The 8,542-nt window shown below is 40.6% G+C and overlaps 1 protein-coding gene across 1 annotated transcript in view; it reads right to left on the bottom strand.

Annotated features, from left to right (window-relative positions):
- The window catches only part of CDKAL1 (CDK5 regulatory subunit associated protein 1-like 1), a 622,071-nt gene that overhangs the window by 451,429 nt on the left and 162,100 nt on the right, over positions 1 to 8,542 (bottom strand). The gene's annotated exons all lie outside the window — the stretch shown is intronic.

Here is an 8,542-nt window from a genome sequence, read left to right as displayed (position 1 = left end):
TTGGAAAAGACCCTGATGCTGGGAGGGATTGGGGGCAGGAGGAGAAGGGGACGACAGAGGATGAGATGGCTGGATGGCATCACCAACTTGATGGACATAAGTCTGAATAAATTCCAGGAGTTGGTGATGGACAGGGAGGCCTGGTGTGCTGCGATTCAAGGGGTCGCAAAGAATCGGACACGACTGAGTGACTGAAATGAACTGAAGGCATGATGGAGAAGAAGATGGCAACCCACTCCAGTATTCTCACCTAGAGAATTCCATGAACAAAAGAGCCCGGCAGGCTACAATCCATGGGGTGGCAAAAAGTCAGACATGACTGAGCAGGTATCCACACAAGACACGACAGTAAGTGTTTAAGGGACCACAGTAAGAAGAAGACACGCATGTCATACTTGACACCATTCTGGTTTATAACAGATAAGATGCAAAAGAACAACATCACAGCATTAAGCAACAGAAAGATACACAGGCAACATATGATGGAGGGAAAAAGAATATGCACACAGGAAAAGACAGTAAAAAGCTTTATGAAAAAATCTGAGAGGATTTTAAAACAAGATAAAAGTGGAGAGGGCTTGCCAGGTGGCGCAATGGTAAACAATCTGCCTGCTGATGTAAGAGATGCAAGGGAAGCGGGTTCAATCCCTCGGTCAGGAAGATCCCTTAGAGAAGGAAATGGCAACCTACTCCAGTATTGCTGCCTGGAGAATCCCAGGGACAGAGGAGCCTGGTGGGCTACAGTCCACAGGGTCGCCAAGAGTCAGACACAACTGAGCATGCACTCATAGGAGTGGAGAGGGTGCAAGGGAGGCAGAAAAAGTTCAGGCAGTTGTTACAGCATGGACAAAGGCAAGAAGAGAGAAAGCTGGGGGAAAGCATTTCATTACAGAGAAAATTTCTGTATAAAGGAGATGAATAGGGCTTATATTGTGGAAGGAGCCTCACAAAAAAATGCTGGGCAGGCTCCAATTTAGTGGGCAGTGGGGAAATTTTTTAAGTTTTGGTGGCAGAGTGGACACCAAGTGGAGCCAAACTGAGTAAAGGACCATGGTGGCAAGGTGCAAAATGAACTGCATGGGGAAAAGAAGCCAAGGGGTGGTGAGATTCATTTAATACCCCAGGCAAAAGGTTGTGAGGACCTGAACACATGTGGAGGATCCAAAAAAACAGAAAAGTTAAAAGGAGACGAGTTCTCTTGCTAGAATATACTTGGGAAAGCTTAAGGATGGATCAAAGGTGGTGCCAAGGTTTTGAGACCAAGGCAAGGATTAATATTTTCTAAAAAACAGCCAGACAGTGAATTAATTCAGGCTTTGGTGACCACAGGTTTCTGATGCAACTGCTTAGCTCTGTCATCTTAGAGTAAAAGCAGATAGATGCGGTATTTAAATGGGTGTGTTTGTTTCAATAAAACTTTATTTGAAACAAGCAGCAGGTGCGATTTGGCCAAAAGGCCAGAGATTGCAAATCCCTACTCTAAGAAAATACAAAAGAGCACTGGTGCCACCAGCTATCGGCAGAAGCTGAGTAGTAAGGATAAAAAGCGAAAGTGTTAGTCTCTCAGCCGTGTCAGAGTCTTTGACTGTAGCTCGCCAGGCTCCTCTGTCCATGGGATTTTCCAGGCAAGAATACTGGAGTGGGTTGCCATTTCCTTCTCCTGGGGATCTTCCTGATCAAGGGATCAAACTTAGGTCTCCTGCACTGCAGGCAGACTCTTTATCATCAACCGGGAAGCCCCAGTAAAGATAGAAAAGGGAAAGTGAAGTCACTCAATCGTGTCCTACTCTTTGCGACCCCATGGCCTGTAGCCTACCAGGCTCCTCTGTCCATGGGATTTTCCAGGCAATAGTCCTGGAATGGATTGCCATTTCCTTCTCCAGGGGATCTTCCCAACCCAGGGATCAAACCCAGGTCTCCCGCATTGTAGACAGACGGTTTACTGTCTGAGCTACCAGGGAAGCATAAGCAAATTCAAATAGGACAAATCAGATCTGAGGTAACAGTAATGCCCAGCAAGTCTCTGAAAATGCAACTTGACTGGCTGGCCAGGAATAAAGTTGGGGGTAGGTTTTAGAAATGCATTCCAAAGTGATGGCTGATGACAATGGATGCGACAGTCTCTAAAGATGTGGAGAGAATCTGTGGAGTACAAAACTGTAAGGTTCTTTAGCAATGTATAAATGTTCCCATAGGCTAAAAAATATTAGTGTGAAAAACAAAAGATAAAATCACTATCAACAATTCTATAACAGTAATAATCATGGTTAGCATTTATACGTACTTCCTCAAGGTCTTCATTATGTACTTTCGAAAACAGTACAGCCAATATACAATAACCCAGGGAAAGTGTTCTGCTGACATTATCAACACTAGACCAGGTCAAGAAATAACAGTCCAAGGCTGATTTTAGGGCGTAAGCAGAACACCAGAAAATTAGGAGGAAAAGTTCAAAATAGAGATGCTTAAATAATTTATTTAAAATATTATTTCATGCTTTTTGTTGAATTTGGCTTTAAAATGCTAGGGCAGACCAGAACTATAAGCCAAAAATCATACCCCAGCTATGGAATACTGATGCTACACTCTGTGACCAAAAGTTTTAATGCAATTTCTCAAAGAGTGTTCTTGTTCTAAATATTCCTTTCTTACATCCTGTTCTTTTTGTTTAGTGATAACTTTGTTCAGGTTAATAAGCCTGAAATAAAGCCTGAAATTTCTTTTATTTAGAAATGTACCTAGCACAGACATATTTTTTAAAGCCTTATCCTTCAAAATATGAATGCTGACAAGAATAATACTTTAAGAAATTCTAAAATACTATAAATTTTAGATAGCCTTGGAATGTCAATTAAAATGAAAATTGAAACGTTAATTCAATATCATCGTTCATATTTCTGAAGCCTATTTCTAAATTGAAATAGAGATATATCCTTGTCTAAGGCATTAATCTGAATAATACAGAAGACAAAGAAATCTTTTCTTCTTTTCTACCAAGCATCAAAAGACATAATTCGTACAGAATCTTAAAATTCATAGCATCATAGAAAATAAGGGGCTTCCCAGGTGGTGAGAGGTAAAGAATCCTCCTATCAATACAGGAGACCAAAGAGATGACCCTGATGCAAAGAGCTGATTCATTGGGAAAGACTCCAATGCTGGGAAAACCTGAGGGCAGGACAAGAAGGGAGTGAGAGAGGATGAGACAGTTGGATGGCATCACTGACTCAATGGACATGAGTTTGAGCAAACTCTGGGAGATAGTGAAGGACAGGGAAGCCTGGTGTGCTGCAGTCCATGGGGGTAGCAAAGAGTCAGACAAGACTTAGTGACTGAACAAAAACAACAGAAGATAAAGACGACATAATATTAATATTTCACAAATGAGACTTAAGAAGACGCAATGGTCGAGGCCCAGAGTTCCACACTTTATGGAGTTAGTGCTGGAGCTGGGATGAGCGCCCAGGATATTCTGGGTCCTTGAGTCTTACATTTCAGAACATAAATCAAACTTGAGTTTTGACTGTATAATAAACATTGGAGCAAAAGTTTCTTGATTAAAACAACACAGAAAGACAAAGATTATATTATGTTGAATGTCTTCAAAGTAGAAACACTATTTAATACTTCACAGTTCTTGTTTTCCTGAGTCTCATGAACAAAATCATAGTCTAACAGAAGAGTAATAAATTCATGGATCTATCAAGAAAAGCACAGGTCTCTAAAAGTAGCAGGAAATGTTCCTCTAAAAGGAGGAAATGTTGCATATTCTCCATGTTCACTTCTCTTATTCCTTATATCCTTTCTGCAAATTGACACTTAATCCATATAAAAATAGTCATAGAATATCTAAGCCTTCAATCAAAATTCTCTTTCATGAAAAAGTATTCTTAAATCTACGTCTGATTTTTTTTATTTCTAAATGTCTACTGATAACACTCCTAAAAACTCTTATTCACAACAGTAGTGGAAAGAGGGTCAAAACCAGCTGCTTCCATGCAAAGCAAGCAGTCTAAACTACTCTGCACGTGAGTATTGTCTCCATCCAAATACTCAAGTGAGAGGATGCTATTTTAAGTATTTACATGCAGGCCTACATAGCCCTCTGAAACTCATAAAAAATATCTCAGCAAATAACCTAAGACAAAACAACTAAGGATCTGAGTTGTGATCTGTGTCAATAACCACAATGTCCTTCCTAAGTTTTGGAACAACCAAACAGCAAAGTTTGTACCAACAGTGCCACTGTCTCCAGACATGACTATTGTCGGGACTTGCAGAGTTAGGCTGGGAGCTGCCAAAGGTTGAAAATAAAGTTACTCTAAGTCTTGATAGGATTTATCAACCTAAAAAATAAGCCAGATATATTCAAATATGTAACCGGGGGTATCTGGAGACATTCAAATCCAAAGTAACTGGAGTATAATCTCAGGATCACAAGACTGAATATGATTTTAACCAACAAAGCTAAAATCATAGTTGCACACTGTACAATCCGTGAGAATGAAGAATGTTACCATAAGTCGAGTGGTCTTCACTGCACTAGAAAAGAGGAGTCTGAAGGGTTAAAGCTTCTCAACACTTGTAACAGTGGCAAACAAAGTAGGCACCAGAGACAGATCACCACAGTGGTTAGTCCTTTTAGACAGAGCAGGCATTTCTTCAGGGTGTATCTGGATATAACAAGCTACCATTCCCTGATGAACTGGCCATTTAAATCCAGTCAGGTAATCTGTACTTAATTTCAGGTTCAATAGGTTTCCTTTATTGTGCTTATTGCCAATACAAGGTTCCTGGGTTCACCTCTAAGAACTATTATTTACTGAAAAGTCATTAATTCAGCATTTCATGTTTCCATTCTACCACCAGTCATTCACCACATGCTAAACACAGGAAAACAAAAAAATAAGAGGATAAGGTCTAGTCTTCAAGATGTTTACAATCTAGTGAAAAGAGGAAGAAACAAGCCTTAGAACCCAGGTTTCTGGATAAAAGGGGAAAACAGAGATGTCAAGGTCGCAAGGAGAGCTGCGAACATCTCTGTGGGAGAAGCAGCATGTGCCCATGGACAGAGACCCAGGGGAATCCGGTTATGATGGAGAGATGGGTTCTCTGACAGCCAGAGTCTTCCTCTTCCTCCTGCAGCCTGTTACTGTGCTTTCATCTGCTCTACATACCAAGAATCTATGAAACATTTTGTTTGACCAAAGGATTCTGTGACGTTAAGAAAGACCGTGAGGATAGGGCATGGACTTTTTTTCCTTCCCAGCATCACTGAGGTGTAATTGACAAGGACAACAGACTGCTGTGGAGAGGTTAACACGGTAAGGAAGGTTGGTTCATTATAGGAAAGGGAATTTCAATGAGAAGTATAAAAAAGTTTTTTTTAAAAAAAAACTACAGGGGAAAAGTGATAGGGGACAGGGAAGAGACCAAAGACAGGAAGTCTGGGAAGAAGCTACAGTCATCAAGACTGGTACTGGCACAAAAACAGACACGCAGACCAATGGAACAAGATAGAAAGCCCAGAAGTAAACCCGTGCACCTACAGGCACCTTATTGTTGACAAAGGAGACAAGAATATACAAACGGGTAAAGACAGCCTCTTCAATAAATGGTGCTGGGAAAACTGGACAGCTATATGGACAAGAATGAAATTAGAACACTCCCTAACACCACACACAAAGATAAACTCAAAACGGACTAAAGACCTAAATGTAAGACCAGAAACTATAAAACTCTTAGAGGAAAACATAGGCAGAACACTTGATGACATAAATCAAAGCAAGATCCTCTATGACCCACCTCCTGGAGTAACGGAAGTAAAAACAAAAGTAAACAAGTGGGACCTGATTAAACTTAAAACCTTTTGCACAGCAAAGGAAACTATAAGCAAGGTGAAAAGACAACCCTCAGAATGGGAGAAAATAATACCAAATGAAACAACTGACAAAGGATTAATTTCCAAAATATACAAGCAGCTCATACAACTCAATAACAGAAAAACAAACCACCCTATCAAAAAGTGGGACAAGATCTAAACAGACATTTCTCCAAAGAAGACATACAGATGGCTAACACACACATGAAAAGATGCTCAACATCGCTCATTGTTAGAGAAATGAAAATCAAAACTACAGTGAAATATCATCTCACACCAGTCAAAATGGCCATCATCAAAAAGTCTGTTGGTGGGAATGTAAATTGATACAGCCACTATGGAAGATGGTATGGCGATTCCTTAAAAATTTAGGAATAAAAGCACCATATGATCCAGCAATCCCACTCCTAGGCATACACCCTGAGGAAACCAAAACTGAACAAGACACATGTATCCCACTGTTCCTTGCAGCACTAGTTACAATAGCTAGAACATGGAAGCAACCTAGATGTCCATCGACAGATGAGTGGCTAAAGAAGTTGTGGTACATAGACACAATGTAATATTAGTCATAAAAAGGAATGCCTTTGAGTCAGTTCTAATGAGGTAGATGAACCTAGAACCTATTACACAGAGTGAAGTAAGTCAAAAAGAGAAAAGATAAATATTGTATTCTAGTGCATATATACAGAATATAGAAAAATGGTATTGAAGAATTTATTTACAGAGCAGCAGTGGAGAAACAGACATAGAGAATACACTTATAGACATGGGGAGAGGGAAGGAGAGGGTGAGATGTGCTTAAAAAAAAAAAAAAAAAACAAGAAGAAGAAGAAAGAAACAGGACTTCTGAAAGCATGGAAAGAGTTAGTCCAGATCAAAGTCCTTTTAGAACAGTTGGTGTAGGATGGCCTTGGCAGGGGCTTTCTCGGATGATGTCTCATCATTATCCATATAGTGTCAAAGTGTTAGTGGACTTAATGATAATTTTAGTATTGAACTGAAATCCTATGACAAGGCCAGGTGTTGTTAGGGCTGGAGGAGTTCTTGTAATGAAGCAGGGACTAGGATTTCTCTGTGACATGCAGGGGTTTGCTGGGTCATTGTCTGTTGTCATGTAAGTAGAGACTTAGAGAAAATCCCCTACATATGAACCTTCAAAAATAAAAAAAAAATAAAGTTTTTTTTAAAAAAAAGCTACAAGGGAAAAGTGATGGGGGACAGGGAAGAGACCAAAGACAGGAAGTCTGGGAAGGAGGAGGAGGAAGGACCTCCTGCACGAATCAGAAAATGGGTGAATGGTGCTTGCACGATGGGTAGAAGGTAAGAAATGTGGTTACAGAGCACCAGGTGGGCCTAACTGACCTGATGCTCCAAAGGGAGTCAAGAGCAGAGAATGAGAACGATTCCTCAGGCTTATGGGAAGATGTTTCTCTCTGAATCCCACCAGGGATTTGCAGGGAGCCAGCGTGAGGAACTTCGTCCGCGGCAAAGGTCATGAGGAAGGAGGCTCGGCATACGCAAAGATGGGATCAAGCCTCAGGAGTCCCCTTGGAAATTCTCGAGCATCTACCCCCAAAACCAGAATATGCCTAATTTACTGTTTTGTGCTCTCACCTACACCTCTGACTTTATGGGGGGCTGTCCCCCACCACCTCTCTCTGAAAAAGAGTTAACTTACAGCTCCAGTTGATAAAGTTCCTGGGCATGACAAGAGTGTTTCAACCTAAAAACTCCTTTGGAAGTCCTCTAACCTGCCTGAACAGGTTCTTCTGGCCACATGTGATTGTTCACAGCCTCCCAACCATGAGAGGCATGAGATGTTCTAAACTGTCTAAATACAGATTCCTCTGAGCAGTTAAACGATTGATTAGAAATTGTATTGGTGAAGGGTTTTTCACTTGTTGGGCCAATGTTTGCTGCTAAGTTTCCATATCCCTTACCTACTGTGTCCCTGGCAGTGTATTGATTAATATAATTGGTGTATAGGAATGTAAGTAGTAGCTTTAATGTTTGTAACCTTGGACCCTTGAGTTAATACTTTTCTTGTTATAGCCCACCACACCTTTGCCCTATAGGAATGCAACTTTATCTAATGCTTTTGGAGGGTAGTGCCTGACTTTAGAATAATCACCTTTAGAGAAAAATAAGTTTTCTGAAGAAAGGGTCATAAAATGTTAACAAGGCCTCCTGGCCAGAAGATGATGTAAATCACCTAAACGTTTGTATATGATAAGTTTGCAGGAAGAAAGCCTGGCTTACTGCATGACTCTACTCCTTCCCCCATTATCCTCTATGCATAACTTAAGGTATAAAAACTACTTTGGAAAATAAAGTGTGGGCCTTGTTCACCGAAACTTGGTCTCCCCATGTCGTTCTTTCTCTCACCTTCTGGCTGAATTCCCATCTGGAGCATGGAGGCTCATCAAGCCTACTAATTATGCCTGAGCTTCTAAGATCTGACCAGGGAGGCCTTACTGTCTCCTCTCCTTAGGGAGAACGGGAGGATGCCTGAGGCCTACGTAGGTGATGTAAATTCCTTACCTTGGAATTTTATTAGCTTTCCATGTAAACCAAGTTATTCAGCCTCTTTTCTCCACTGAATTTTCCTACTGAGCTATCCTTATTCTATTACTCTTTATATCTCTAATTAATATTTAA

The sequence above is a fragment of the Bison bison genome, unplaced genomic scaffold (genome assembly GCF_000754665.1).
Source record: "Bison bison bison isolate TAMUID 2011002044 unplaced genomic scaffold, Bison_UMD1.0 scf7180017864274, whole genome shotgun sequence".
Taxonomy (NCBI): domain Eukaryota; kingdom Metazoa; phylum Chordata; class Mammalia; order Artiodactyla; family Bovidae; genus Bison; species Bison bison.
The sequence above is the reverse complement of the archived record's forward strand: the minus strand, read 5'-3'. Positions and strand labels throughout refer to the sequence as shown.